At 48.7% G+C, this 15,569-nt stretch overlaps 1 protein-coding gene across 1 annotated transcript in view; it reads left to right on the top strand.

The window, feature by feature from the left end:
* The window catches only part of LOC147718918 (uncharacterized), a 157,576-nt gene that overhangs the window by 97,680 nt on the left and 44,327 nt on the right, over positions 1-15,569 (top strand). The gene's annotated exons all lie outside the window — the stretch shown is intronic.

The following is a 15,569-nucleotide window of genomic DNA, read 5'->3' as shown; positions in this document are numbered from 1 at the left end:
GACCCTCGCCGTCTGGTCGCCGTTCTTCGCCGTGGGAGAGAGGTGAAAGGAGGCCGGACGCCGTGGGAGGTTCGCCAACGTCCCAGGCTGGTAGAGAAGGAGGTTCGCCGGGCTCGGTGTATTCCGAGGTGTATACCCCATCGGGGAATGTGCTCCCCCTCCTCCATTGCCGAGGGGTCCCCCTCCGAGGAATCCAACTCCTCCTCCGTTGCCTCCGCCGCAACCTGGACCTGGGTTGCCAGTGAAGCCGCCTCCGGTTCCACCGAGGTCGACTTTGTTGCCTATTCTTCCGACGCCTCCCAAGGGTACGCCTAAACCGAAGGCCCCGACCAAGCACAAGTCACCCGCTCCGGTGGAACCGGTTGATCGCCCTAGGCCGAGGAGGTCACGCTCACGCTCCGGACGGAGAGGGAGGTCGAGGAGTCGTCATAGATCCTCCTCCAGATCAAGGCGTCGCCATAGGAGGCGGGGTCTAGGTCCCGCACGGACTCTTCCAGGACCCATTCCTACTCGCCGACCTTGGAGGACTCCCCTGAGACCAGGGTTTCTCCGGTGGACGACATTGCCACATTCCAGGAGGTTCTCCTGAGGGGGGCTGCGAAGTTGGGTATCACGGTAACGGCTTCAACACCTACGACGTCCGTGATATTCGAAACGCTTCACAAGAAGCATTTGTCTCCACCTCTTCTACCACTAGTACCTGGATTGAAGGAGCCTTCAGAGGAGCTGTTCCTCACACCAGCGGTGGTGAAGGCCGCTCCCTCCCGACTTCTAAAGAAGTACAGGGCCCCGAATTCGGACCCTGCCTTTCTGAGAGTTGATCCGGTACCGGATTCGGTGATAGTGACGGTGGCCAGGAAATTACACTCTACCTCCCCGTCATCCACCGTGCCGCCAGATAAAGAAAGTCTATGGATCGACTGGGCTGGAAGGAAGGCGTGTGGGACCGCTTCCACAGCCATGAAGGCATCCAGCGATACAGCTCTGCTGGGGCGTTATGACCGGGCACTGTGGGACTCCCTGCAACAGTTCGTGGAACTGCTACCAAGAGACAAGAGGGAGGACTCCCAAGAGATCCTCAAGGAAGGGATGCTGGTGTCAAATCAGCGCGGCTGCGGACGCCTCCCTGTTGGCTGCACATGGTTACTGCCATGGACTCAATCAGCGGCGACATGCCTGGCTCCGGCTCACGTCACTCAATCCGGAGCCCCAGCAGCGGGTGGCCAATCTGCCCTTTTCTGGGGAAACCTTGTTCGGAAAACACGCAGATGATGAGATGGCCCGCATGAAGGCAGAGGCGGAGACCCTTACGGCTGTGGGCTTGGAGAAGCCCAAAGAGAAGAAGTCCTACCGACCGTTCCAAAGACGGTTCGGTGCACAAGGAAGAGGACGGGGGCAGTGTTCGGGACAGCAGCAGCAGCAGCAACAACAGCAGCAGTTCCGGAGACCCTTCCAGAAACGGCAGAAGGGTAGAGGGGGACAGCAGTCCTGTACCGCGAACAAGGGCCCGGCCGGGTATCGACCCTGAGCGGTTACTTCCCCTTCATCGCTTACCCGCTCCGGTGGGGGGAAGCGTTCAATTTTTTCTGGCAGACTGGAGAAAAATTACTCAGGACAAGTGGGTGCTGAATATTGTTTGCAATGGATACAGTCTTCGGTTCATCAGCCCTCCTCCAGCGATCCCTCCGTTCAGCTCGCAGTATCAACTGCGCGAGCTCCAGGCGGAGGCCGATATCCTGTTAAGGAGAAGGGCGATAGAAGACGTACCTCTGTCTCAAAGAGGAAGAGGTCTGTACTCCCGGTTCTTCCTGGTTCGCAAGGAGGACAAGAACGAGTTCCGGCCCATTCTGGACTTGCGGCAGGCACCCAAGTGGATTCGCAGAGAAGTTTTGCATGCTGTTGTTCAATCAATCAATCAGTGACATTTGTAAAGCGCGCTACATACCCGTAGGGTCTCAAGGCGCTAGGGGGGGGGGGGTGCCGCTACTGCTCGAACAGCCAGGTCTTCAGCTTCTTCCTGAAGGAGAGGTGGTCTTGGGTCAGGCGCAGGTCGGTCGGGAGGGAGTTCCAGGTCTTGGCGGCCAGGTAGGAGAAGGACCTTCCTCCTGTAGTCGCTCTTCGGATGCGGGGGACGGCGGCGAGGGCGTGGTTGGCTGATCGGAGGTGGCGTTTGGGAGCGTAGAAGTTGACTCGGCTGTTGAGGTAGCTCGGGCCTTGGTCGTGTAGGGCTTTGTGTGCGTGGGTGAGGAGGCGGAAGGTGACTCTCTTGCTGACGGGGAGCCAGTGGAGGTCTCTCAGATGTCCGGAGATGTGGCTGGTTCGTGGGATGTCGAGGATGAGTCTGGCTGAGGCGTTTTGGATCCGCTGGAGTCTCTTCTGGAGCTTGGCGGTGGTGCCGGCGTAGAGGGCGTTGCCGTAGTCCAGTCGGCTGGTGACGAGGGCCTGGGTGACGGTCTTCCTGGTCTCTGTGGGGATCCACCAGAAGATCTTCCGTAGCATGCGTAGGATGTTGAAGCACGACGAGGAGACGGCGTTGACTTGCCTGGTCATGGAGAGGGAGGAGTCCAGGATGAAGCCCAGGTTGCGTGCATGGTCTGTCGGTTTGGGTGCGGTGCCCAGGGCGGGAGGCCACCAGGAGTCGTCCCAGGCGGAGGGTGAGGAGCCCAGGATGAGGACCTCCGTCTTGTCCGAGTTCAGCTTCAGGCGGTTGTTGCATCAGATTTACCCTCAGTTGCAACAGGGAGACTGGCTTTGTGAAATAGACCTACAGGATGCGTACTTCCATGTGCCCATTTCATGCAAACACAGGAAGTTTCTGTGATTTCAAGTCTGCACCAACCATTATCAGTACACAGTGCGGGCTGAAATCTGCGCCCAGAACATTCTCGAAGTGTATGGCAGTGGTAGCGGCACACCTAAGGAAGAACAAGGTGTTTGTCTACCCGTACCTGGATGATTGGTTGATCAAGGCCTCCTCCTCCTTCTCAGAAGCTCAAGCACACTTCCAGAAGACGTGCGTTCTCCTGAACAAGTTGGGGTTGCATATCAACATGTCCAAATCTGTGCCGATCCCGGTCCAGTGCATTCAGTACTTGGGAGCCACCATCAATACGCTGTCAGTAAGCGTGTCTCCTACAGAGGAGCGACGGAGATCGATCCTTCGGAAGGCTCAGGCTCTTATGACCGCTCGCTCTACAACAGTGAGGACGGTGTCTTCTCTACTGGGGTCGATGACCTCTTGTGTCTTCCTCACTCCTCATGCACGGCTACACATGAGACCTCTGCAGGAGTGCTTGGAGGACCAGTGGGATCAGAGGAAAGGATCTTGGGACTACAAGATACGACTGTCGCTGCATGCTCTTCATCCCTGAAGTGGTGGTGCTCAGCGGAGAATCTCCTCAGAGGGGTTCCCTTCCACAAGGACATTCCAACTCAGACTATCGTGACGGATGCCTCTCTCCACGGCTGGGGAGCGCATTCGGGAGACTTACAGATTCAGGGAACGTGGTCTCCGATGGAGTCCACGTATCACATCAATTTCCTGGAACTCAGGGCTGTTCACTTGGCGCTGAAGGCCTTTCATCCGTCCTTCCAGACTAACTCTCTGCTTGTACAGATGGACAATACGACCACGATGTATTACCTCAATAAGCAGGGGGGCTCGAGATCGCGCACTCTGTCTCGGGAGGCGCAGACGATCTGGCACTGTCTTCTGGCCAGAGGATTGACGATAACGGCTCCCCATCTACCAGGTGTGCAGAATGTTCAGGCAGATGCACTGAGCAGACTGATTCAGGAAAACCACGAATGGGTCATAAACGATGAAGTACTAGGAGAAGTCTTCGAAAGGTGGGGGACTCCAGACGTAGATCTGTTTGCCACCGCCGAAAACAGCAAATGCCGAGACTTCGCCTCCAGGTACTACCAGCAAGGGACGCTGGGGAATGCGCTATGGATCAACTGGTCGAACAGCTTTGTGTACGCTTTTCCACCCATTCCCCTGATTCCAGCGGTGCTCATCAAGCTGTCCCAGTACAGGGCACGGATGATCCTGATTGCCCCGGAATGGCCCAGGCAGTGGTGGTTCACGGACCTGCTTCACCGGTCTCTCCTTCAGCACATACGGCTGCCGTGCAGGCCGGACCTTCTCTCGAAGTTCGGGGGGCAGATGTTGCACCCCAACCTCTCGTCTTTGAGTTTGGCGGCATGGCTCCTGAGATAGTGCAATATGGCCACTTGAATCTGCCTGAAGATTGCATGGACATACTGAAGGAGTCTTAAGCGACCTTCCACTCGAACATCCTATGCTTACAAGTGGAAGAGGTTTTGTATCTGGTGTGCGTCCAAGAACTTTGACCCGACGACGTGCAGGGAAGATGTCATCCTTCCTTACCTTCTACATTTGGCGTGGTCTGGCCTTAATGTTCATTCCATTACGGTTCATCTCGCTGCATTGACTGCCTACAGGAAATGCCCTTCACAGTCTTCCTTCTTCCAGATCCCTGTGATCAAAGACTTTTTGGAAGGCTTGAAGAAAGTGTTCCCTCCTGTCAGGCTTCCTTCGCCTTCATGGGAATTGAATGTGGTGCTGTCCAGAATGATGAAGGAGCCTTTTGAACCTATTCATAAGGCTTCATTGCAGCACCTGTCCTGGAAGGCGGCGTTGCTAGTGGCCATTACATCGGCCCGCAGGGTGAGTGAAATTCAGACGTTGTGTTGCCAAGAACCTTATACTGTATTTCATGCTGCTAAGGTTGTTATGCGTACTCACCCTAAATTTCTTCCCAAGGTTATTTCTGATTTTCATGCCAACCAGACTAACTTTGCCTACGTTTTTTCAGAATCCTTCATCTGCAGTGAAAAGGTCCTTACCTTCCCTGGATGTTAGGAGGGTGTTGACATTTTATCTGGATAAGACCAAAGATATTCGTAGGTCAGACCAATTGTTCATCAATTATGGATCAGTCAGGACGGGCCTTGCTACCTCTAAGCAGTCCATCTCTAGGTGGATTGTGTCCTGCATACAACTGTGTTACCAGAAAGCTAATAAGACGTTTGGGGGTAAGCCTAAGGCTCATTCCACCAGGGGAAAAGCTGCCACGACAGCTTTACTCCGTAATGTTCCGATTGCAGAGATCTGCAAGTCGGCCATTTGGAAGTCGGTTAATACCTTTACTAAGCATTACTGTCTGGACACTGATGCCAGTGCAGATGCTCAAGTTGGGCAGGCTTCGCTGCGGAATTTGTTCGCACAATAAGTGGTGTTAGTTTTTTTTTCTCCACCGCCGCTTTGGTGTGGGGATGGGCTTGCCATTCTATTCACTAGATTATGACTATACACAGAGATCCCCTACTACAGAAGGAGTAGTTTGTCCTGTAAATCCAGTTCTGTAGTAGGGGTATCTCTGTTATAGTCATAAGCGCCCGCCCTCCTCCCCGGTGGAGAGAGATATTCATGTAAGGAATGCTACAGGTCTGGCGTGTTACACCTTCAAAAAGAACTGAAAGTTAAAGGGACCTGCAGTGCATTCTGGGATACTGTGAAGTTCTGGAAATTTCTCTTAAAGGCACAGTATCCTGTTTTGAGCCACATAATAGCAGCCTATGTGGCTTGTCTGTCCATGTCTTCCTCTCTATCATTCCAGAGGGTTTTAGCTGCTAAGGCAAGGGAAATCTGGACAGGCTTTGCTGTTTGTGGATTTTTTGGTGGAATTTCTAGTTGAAATATTGGACAGTGTAGCCTGGTTATAGGTTGCATTATCTGTCTTTAAATTCTCTCTTAAGTGTCTGTGCAGTTCTGCATTTTTTCGACACTTTAGAGATTATTTTTGATTGCTCCGGGGTCCACGCACATGGGCGGGACTATTCACTAGATTATGACTATAACAGAGATACCCCTACTACAGAACTGGAGTTACAGGACAGAAACTACTCCTTTTTTCTCGTCTCTGTAGTCAGATGTCCACTTTCTTTCAAAGGCCTTACATTTTTGCTTGAGCTTACGTAGCTCTAAAGTATACTATGGGGTGGAGGGGATATCCTGAAGATTTTAAAAGTTTTAAAAGGTACATGCTTTAAGACTGCTGATTCCAGCCAGCTAGTAAAGTTACTGGTGGCTACATCAATGTTTCCTTTTAGATCTGGATATTGTTGTTTTAATAACTGATCCAGTTCTATACCATCAACTTTCCACAAAAGGCACTTCTTCACGGTTTTAGGGAAATGATGATGACCATTATCCCTATTGGGAACCAAAATAGAGAAACAGACTGCAATATGATCTGTCCAGGATAATGGAACCACACGATCGATGCTAAGCTTAGGATTATATTTGATATTCACGGTCTGTTTGTGTTCTCAATATTGATGGAGGTCTTTCATCCATTTTCCTTGGCAGTCCGTTTTGGTAGAACAAATTGTGACCCTATCTTATTTGTGGAATAATATAATTGAGCTGTTTTGTGTTTGTCAGTTTTTAGGTCTCGGACTGCGAACAGATCGCAAAAGCGATCTGTCGTTCCGAGACTCTATTGCAATCATTTCTGCTTTTAAGGAGTCAAGGGAGACAGGAGACAAGTGAGGTGCACGCGCAAACTTGGAACTGGGATCAGGTCGCTCGCGCTTCCTGTCTCCCATGGCTCCTTGAAAGCAGACTCACACGCACACACACACACACACACACACATACAGACCCCCCCCCTTCGCCGCGCATACACACACACACACACATACAGAACCCCCCCACCGCCGCCGCGCATACACACACACACACGCACGCACACACAGAGAACCCCCCCTTCCTACCTCGTCTGAGCGTGTCTTCGCGCTCCATGGTGACGTTCGCCAAATGAGGGTGAGTACTGGGCAGACTGTCTTGCACAAGGACGGGCAGGTGCACAGTCGTCTACCGGCCCCCAGCAAGTCACCAAGCGCCTAAGGAGGGGCACCCTCTCTCAACAGAACACACCAGGCTTGCCCCAGTCGCGTGCCGTCCCTGCCTCTCACGCGGCCGTACGTGTGCGCTCTCCTTACCCTGCCACTGGAGCTTCTCGCCGGGATTGCGTGCCAATGCTCGCGCGCAGCCGCCGTCCATGGCTGCGCGCGCGCCCCCGCAGCTGAGGCAGCAGGCCTAAGGTCGCCGGTACGTGGGGAGGTACGGGTTGCTTTGCTAACACCCAAGCGTGCAGGCTTGCATGGATAAGATGCGGCCTCTCCACATGTTATGAAACTTTGGTGGGGGAGAATAGAGCTGGAGTTTAAGTCCACCGGGCCCGTCGCCCTGACAACCTGGGACCGGGTCGGAGTTCAAGACTTCGTCCTGCTGGAGAACTTCACCAACGAAGCAGCGTTCATTGAAAACCTCCGGAAGCGATTCAAGGAGCACCTCATCTATGTAAGTAGCACTGCTGTGTCCCTGCACACACGCGGCACGAGTTCGTTATGACATCATGTGTATTGCAGTTGAGTCTGTGCTCGCGCTGTCTATTTCCCGCACAATTGGGCGACATTTTTCTTAATTGTGCAGGAAAAACCCATACTTGGCGGGGGCTACTTTATGGCCGGTATTTAGAGTAGTGTGCGCAATGTACTGGCTGTGGGCGGCCGACCATGATGAGTCCGTGGCGTGAAGGTCCAGTGGCAAAAGAGCCCGCTGCGTGAGCTAGCACATCAATTACTCATTGGAGGAGGACCGATGAGGGCCTGCCTGTGAGCACATGATGACCCCGCCCATATAGTCTAAGCAAAATATGCATGGATTCATCACGAGCGACACATGATTGTGTAACATTGTAAGTGTAAGTGCAAGCGCACCTTGCACATGAGCACAGCGCTTGCATCACAGCTCAGCACCTAGCTTGTAAATATAATGTGTGCGGGCTGATGGGGGGAGGGAGGGGTCCCCAGGGCCGTCAATCTTGTAGCGCGCTGAAGCGCTACCAATGACGGCCCTGGGCATCATTTTTTGCCAAGCCCCCGCACGGTTTCATATATGCTGGGGGTGGGGGAGGTGACGTGATGTGACACGCTCTTTTCGGCTGGCCAGTGGTCGGATTAGTGCTGCCTGTGTCTCTCGACAAATGTTGGTGGTCCTCATCTCGTCGATCTCCTCATCTCTGCTGCCCTCGTCGACACTCCAGTCATTGCTGGCCCACTGGCTGCCCAGTGCATCATGGTCACATAGGCCACCACCAAGGAGGACAAGTCACTGCCGCCCACTGGTCACCCAGTGTCTGTGACTCAGTCAGCAGCCAGTGGCACTCGCTTGTCACAGGGCGCCCTGCACAGCCTGCCGTCTGGCAGGCACCTCTCAGCGCAGGCCGTGCAGCAGACTTGCTCCAGAGTCCGGATGGTACCACCTCGCCTCGACCTCAGGTGTGTCTCTCTTCATTAATGTAATGTTTAAGCTTCGCCACAGCCTCCTCCTTCAGCTGCCAGCCTGGCCTGCCTCAGTCGGGAGTCGACTCGGGACCGACCGTCAGTGTCAGTGAGTGACAGTACAGTCACTCCCAGTCAGACTCAGGCCTAGACTGTGCTGGCCCGCGGCATCCCGGCTATACTTTACTGGCTATACTTTATTGGAGACTCAAAAGGTTGGGCTATGGGCTGTAATGTAATCCTCGGTGACAGCACCTCTGATACAATTACGTGTACGGATGTCATCCGGTGGGCGCCTTTGTTAATGAGAAGCAACTGCCTCCCTCCCCCTGCAGTCTCCTCGTCAAACTACTACTTCACTTACAAGTTGCATCTCCCCCGCAATTACAGGGGGTGCGAAAGGTGTGTCTAGCAGGACGGTACGCCATTAACAGAAATGTACTTTGCTAACCCTACAGGAGAAAAGGCTTTTGGTTTCCTGTGGCTTTGGGGCAACTGTGTTTGTGTCCCGTACCGGCTTCCCTGGGAAGGCACCCATTTCCCACATGCAACTTGTACAGTTGCTCTAACTTTGTCTCACAGTCACTGTGAGTGCCCCGCCCCCCGGTTTCTGAGGCGTGTTTCTTATATGTTTTAATGCGCACTTGTTTAAATTAAGAAATTGGTTTGAATAAATACAATTGAGGACAACATTGCCGAACATGTGTGGGCGTGCACACACACAGACAACAACACACACACACACCACCACACGCACCACCACACACACAACCACACTGGCAGTGCACACTTACACCAGGCACAGGCACCATCAGTCGTCAGTGCACGCTTTCACTGGGCACAAACACCACCAGCCATCAGTTCACGCTTTTACCGGGCCCAAACACCACCAGCTGTCAGTGCACGCTTTCATCAGACACACACCACCAGCCGTCAGTGCACACTTTAACCAGGTACATACACCACCAACCGTCAGTACACGCTTCCACCAGGGGCACACACCACCAGCCGGCAGTGCACACTTCCACCAGGCACACACACCACCAGCCATCAGTGCACAATTTCTACAGGCACACACACCACCAGCCATCGGTGCACACATCAATTGTTAATGCATCCACTAATGACTACTGTAGCAGTCGCAGTGTGGCGCATTTTACTTTCAAACATATTTATCTAAAGCGCAGCATGCCACCACTGCTACAAAAAATAAATACACATTTTTTTGGCCTACAATTTATAGACGTTTAGTGCAATTAATGTTGCAATGTTAAGCAATGCCAATAGCTCAAACTTAATTAACCCGAGACCTATTGCATTGTAAGTACTTGTTTAAACTATCTTTGTCCAACCATGTATTTTACATTTTCATTTTTTTCACCCATTTTGTGTAGGCAAATGTTGCTCTCCTTCATGTTCTGAAAAATACATCTAGTAGGCATTAAGCAATTCAAATGAAACACCCTGTACTACCTTCCCTGCATTAGAGTTTATCTGTGAATCTTGCATGCCAAACTTGTCTTGTATTTACTTTGCCTGTCCATCTGCTATATTCTTGAGATGGCCGTATGATTGTTTAATTTTTGCCTCCTATCCAAAACACTGTTGCTGTTTTAGGATGGTCAGAGGTTATTTGTTATGAGTGTGATTAGTTTATTTTAGAAGGTCTGTTTTCTTTCTCGACAATAGATTTGTTCTCCTTTTGACAAAGGTTTGGTCTTACCTGTGTTGGATATTGTTGAAAAGAAAGAAAGAAAAAGCAGTCAAAAAAGAAGCAGGTTGTGACACCATAGTTGTTAAGATTTATAACTTTACAAATGAATGCATATGGTAGGTTTCCTTCTTGTTAGTTGTTTATGTAAGTAGGTTTATTGTGGGGGTTTTATTCTATTTGTGTAGTTGCTACTCCTCTTATGATCTCAGATGCAGTTTTAACTGGTGTGTAAAGACTGGTAAAGACTGGCCCAACTTGGTCAAGTCCAGTCAAGATTCTTTATTTGAATTAAAAAAAAATCATAAAAGTCGCAAAGTATCATAAAATAAAATCATTTAAAAACCTTGCACAAATTTCCAGAATTTACAACAGATTATTGTGGCAATTAAGACAAACACAGTTCATGGGTTTGCCATCATGTTACGGGTGCGGATGATAAGTTTCAAGAAAGTGCTAGTGTGGAAGACTAGTTCTTCAGTATCCTAAGAGAGCAACAACAAATATGATTCTCCCAAGGAGAGGGGTCTGTGTTTTCCAAAGTATGGAGTTAAAAACCATTTAACATATTTTAAATAAAATTTGCAAAAGAAGAAAAAGTGCAAGTCATTTTGTGTGCTCACTCCATCACAGGGACCGAGTTTACAGTGCATTTTTGGACAATAACCCAAGTGAAAACATAACAAAACTCTTACGTTTCCAGCCCTTAGGCGAAAGAAAAGCGATCTTTCCCAGTTATTCATTGGTAAAGTAAGGTAGAGAGGTAAGGGATATCTAAACATTTCCTTATTAATATATGTTGCCACAGTTGTTTTTCTAAGTGCCTTCTTTGTCCTCTCTAAATTGTAAAGTGCATATAGTGCAAGTTGTAGCTCCCTCTTATCACTAGGCACAATTCTAGTGGTGTCCAAGAAGAGATGGCCTTTGCCCACGCTACATAAACTTTTATAGACTTCTGACAACCAGGGAATCTCCATACCTTTATCACAACTGAGACAGTCGCTTATAATTTCTTGCGTCAGGGTGGCTGAATTATTCCTCCAAATGGATAGTCAAAATGACGCCGTCTTGTCCCAATAAAGTCACAAATAAAATGCAGATTAAGTTCCCTGTGGCAGATATACTTAGAGGTAAAAAACGGTGCATCCAAGATTTGCCTGCAAAATCGATTTTCTTCTAATTGGATGCAATGGTTTTTTGCCAGGACCCATATCTCTGCCCCATATGTAACTACTGGGGCACATAGCAATTTAAAAAAAATTAAAATGGCCTTAGTGGCACCTATTTTCCTCGGGCGTGGTAAACTGAGTATTGAATTGATGGCCTTTGAGAACTTGCTCGTGGAGTCGGCAAAAATGCCTAGTCCACGAGCCGTTCGCAGCAAAGACCATCCCTAAATATGGGAATGAGCTGGTAGAGTTTAATCTGTTACCCCCCACTGAAATGGAATTGAGCTGTCGCTTCCCTTGCCCACACAACATAATTAAAAAAAATGTAATTCAAAATTCATGCATAGGTCTAGGTCATCCATATATTCAATGAAGGTCTTCACCAGGATACGCAGGGAGTTAGGGGTGCGGCCCATAATGACTGCATCGTCTGCGTAAAGTAATGCTGGAAATAATTTCCCTTTGATTCTTGATACATCTGGGTTGCCTGTCTTAGGGAGTTACTCAGCCCGTTAATGTAAATAATAAAAAGCAGGGGTGCTAAAGCACACCCCTGTTTAACGCCTCATCCCACCCCGAGGTCCCCCCCCCCCCCCCCCCTGTCCAATCCTTACTTGTGCATTAAGGTCGGTGTGTAAAAATGCTAGAAAGTTTACCAGGGGTTTGTCTAATCCGTAGTCCAAGAGAATGGTCCAGAGTTTCGCCCAGTTAACTAAATCAAATGCGGACGATAAGTCCATTAAAGCTAGGTAGATCGGTGAGGATTGGGCAATATTGTATTTACCAATTACTAAATTGAGATTCAAACACTGCTCGACCGTACCGACCTTTCTTCTAAATCCCATCTGGCAGGGATCCAATATCCCGCTTTCCTCTGTCCATTCCAAGACCCTATTATAAAAAGTACCCTCCCCAGAATCTTCAGCGTGTTGTCCAACAGCAAAATCGGGCTGTAATTGATCGGGTCAGATCTATCTGCCTTTTTATATATCGGCACGATAATGCTGGTTGAGCAGGTGTCTGGCATGGGAGCTAAGGGCACACTGTTAAAAACATTTAATAAAATTGGGGCCCAAAGATCCGGCTTCCACTTATTAATATCTTTTGGGAGGCCATCAGGACCAGGCGCCTTGTTACCAAGGCTGTTTGATGGCTACTTCTACCTCATGTAGCGTGATTTGTAAACAACGTAATTCTCCTGGTGTATAACAGGATTCCTTTTCTAAAGGTGCAGCATATATTTTAGAAAAACGGTTATCCCATATGTCGCTTGAAATTGTGCAGCTAATTGTTGTCAAACGTTGACCCATATTGCGCATATTCCTAACTGCTGGCCAAAAGGATTTTCCGTTCTTCCCACCTGCGGAATCAACTAGAGCCTCCCAGTGCTCCATCAGTAGGGTAGCCTTTCGTTCACCCATCTTAGTTTTATATGTCTTCCTTGCCGCTCTTATCTCAACTGGGCACCTAGGTTTGGAGGACAGAGCCTTACGTAGGGCCCTATTTGCCTCTGAGCAATTATGATCAAACCATCTATGTTCTTTCTCTGTCTTGTGTGGTGGCACTAACAAAAGGGATTTTATTACAGAGCATAATTTGGTGAACTCGTCAATTTTCCTTGTGTAACTCCCATCTGGTGATAGGCAGGAATTAATTAATTGCCCGTGTTCTGCTAGCACGGTTTCTAATATACCACCACTGTCTACTCCCCTCCATTTTAGCCTTAGATTATTCGTTGAGGGAGTAATGTCTCTTGCCCCATGGGCAGTTGCATACGTAGGCCTGGCACCTACACATAAGGCTGCTAATAGAGGATTATGATCTCCAAAGCTTGTGGTGAGAACTTTAGCCTCTATGATCCGATCTACTAAGCATGGGGACATAAAGATATAGTCGATGGTTGAAGAGCAATCTCTACCACTAAAAGTCGGTATCTGTTATTCTTCCGCCAAATGGTGCAAATCCATTACAATAGTGAGAATATGTTCGTTAATAAAACGTTTCAATTCTGAGCCCCTTCGTGTTGCTAAATTTACTTGGAGTTTGTCCATGCCTTGAGATGCCCCTGATATTTTCGCATTAAAATCTCCTCCAAGGAGGATCCCTATGTCATCGCCTATGGCATGTTGTTGGGCTAGGTCTGATATCATTTTAAAAAGTTCAACAAAGTTCTTATTAGGAACCGAGTCTAAATCGTTATTGTAAAAGTTAATCAGATATAATGATACCTGTCTCTTATATTCTGTGATTTGAATATTTAGACTGGTGGTCGATATTGCCCTTAAGCTTCCTCCGGTGGTTATCCTAATGCCAGTTAATAATCCGCCTGATGCCCGGCCAAAATCGGGTTTAGGTGCTGTCACACTAATGCAATGATACCCTTCTATCCGTAAGTCGACTGTGGCCCATGTTTCCTGAAGCATTATTATGTCTATGCCACACAGTATATGTAACCAATCCGTGTCAGCCAGTCTTGATTCAAGGCCGGCGACATTCCAGCCTAAAATCTTAAGATCTTGACTTCTACCTAATTCCTTTGGGTTAGAGGCATTTGCTGACTTACTATTATTAGTAGAGTCTATTGACTGTGGATTAGCCGCTACAATGGAGTGATCAGTAAGCTGCATTACTGAGCATGTCAAAATATTTCCCTGCGCCACATTACCCTCTGCTGAGCTTATTTTTACATGGTGTGGAGTTTTCACTATCGGTTGTCCCTCCAGGCCACTTGCACTAAACAATTTAGTTGGGAGTGAATCTTGGTCATCCAAGTTGGAAAACGCCTGTTCAAAACGGTTAAAAATTGGGACGTTATAATTGTATCGCCCAAGATTTTGTATAGTGGATAGATTGTTACGCCGGTGGGCAGGTATTGTCTGTGGGTTGCGATTGAAGAAACCTAAAGGTAAAATATGGATCTCCTCCCTTCCCATGTGCGTTGCCCCTGTCCTTTCTAAGATAGTTCTCACTAGCTCAGGAGAGCCAAAATTCAGAACTATGCAGTCACCCTTTACATATTTATTTGAGCTTCCTATCCACGACATCCTGCGCACCATTTTGAAATCTTCCAACAGATGGTTGCCTAGTCCAGTTCTAATATTTACTAAGTGTAGTTCTTTGTTCTTTATAGAAGTCCAATGTTCTTCAGAATTAGGTTGAATCAGTGGGACATTTGAAAGTATGACTGTATAAGGGGTACATTCTGGTGGTAGGCTAAAATGTCCCTTTCTGCTCTTGATGGTAGTTTCTCCCCTGTCTTGTCCCACCAAACCATTATTTCCTCCTGATTCCCCCCTGCCCGGGTAGAGCTAACCACTATCGACTGTGCGTTGTCTTTATTGGATTTTTGAGCCTGCAAATTTTCTACGTTGTGGTATTTCTAGGTGCTGGGGTCGTGTTAACCACCGCGGCCACGTGTGCTGGTTGTCTACTCAGAGCTGGAGGACCCTTATTTATTGATTGGCTATTGGGCAAAATAATTTTTTATCTATGGCATTCAGGCGGTTTTCAATAGCCACAAGTTTGTCTAATAGTGGTTTTAGCAATGCGTTTAGCCTCCCCTCCATTTTTGCCACAATTATATCTTCCAACTCAAGCTGAACGTTGTTCACTAAAGTTTGTTGATGTATCTATGGGAATGGAGGTGGGGCTACCAACTTCCGTTTATATTTCCCGGCCCTCTTTGCCAAGTGTGTTGCCAGTTATTTTTGGCATTTTATGGGTTTGATATGTTGTAAGCGGTGCCTTCCCTGCCTTTCTTTTCCTTACTGCTGCCTGGGCCATACCCCCCTTAGCTTTGTGCTGTCTGTCGTGTAACTCTAGCTACGACTGGGGAGGGTGGTGGTGTCGGTGATGATGTTATGGCAATACCATGTGGTATGGCTGGAGGTTCTATAACAGTAATCAAAGGTTCTAGTGGCACTTGTGGGGCAATAATCAAACTGGATTTATTAGAACTAACTTCCTTACGGTTAGTATTAATGTTGATAAGGGAACCTCCCACTGGATTTGGTTCTATTGAGTTCCTGCGTGGTTCTAAAGAGAGCCTACGCAGTTCTAGAGAGAGTCTTCTCTGCGTCAGTTCAATTTCCTTTATTAGGACCGACTCTGCTCTGATGAGGAAGGCATCAAGGGTGCCCACTACCCCTTGGCCCCCTTTCTCTTTACGAGTGCACATGATCAAATATATAAACAACCACGATTTAGCAGCACTATTCACATGCACGCTGTAGAAAAAATCAAGTCACTGACCATTACAACGTTATTACAATGTCCGTGTGTCTGGTCCAGAATGACCCCAATGGATAGATGTT

This window comes from Lissotriton vulgaris, chromosome 4_1 (genome assembly GCF_964263255.1).
Source record: "Lissotriton vulgaris chromosome 4_1, aLisVul1.2, whole genome shotgun sequence".
In the NCBI taxonomy this organism is placed as follows: Eukaryota; Metazoa; Chordata; class Amphibia; order Caudata; family Salamandridae; genus Lissotriton; species Lissotriton vulgaris.
This window is presented reverse-complemented; position numbering and strand designations above follow the sequence as displayed.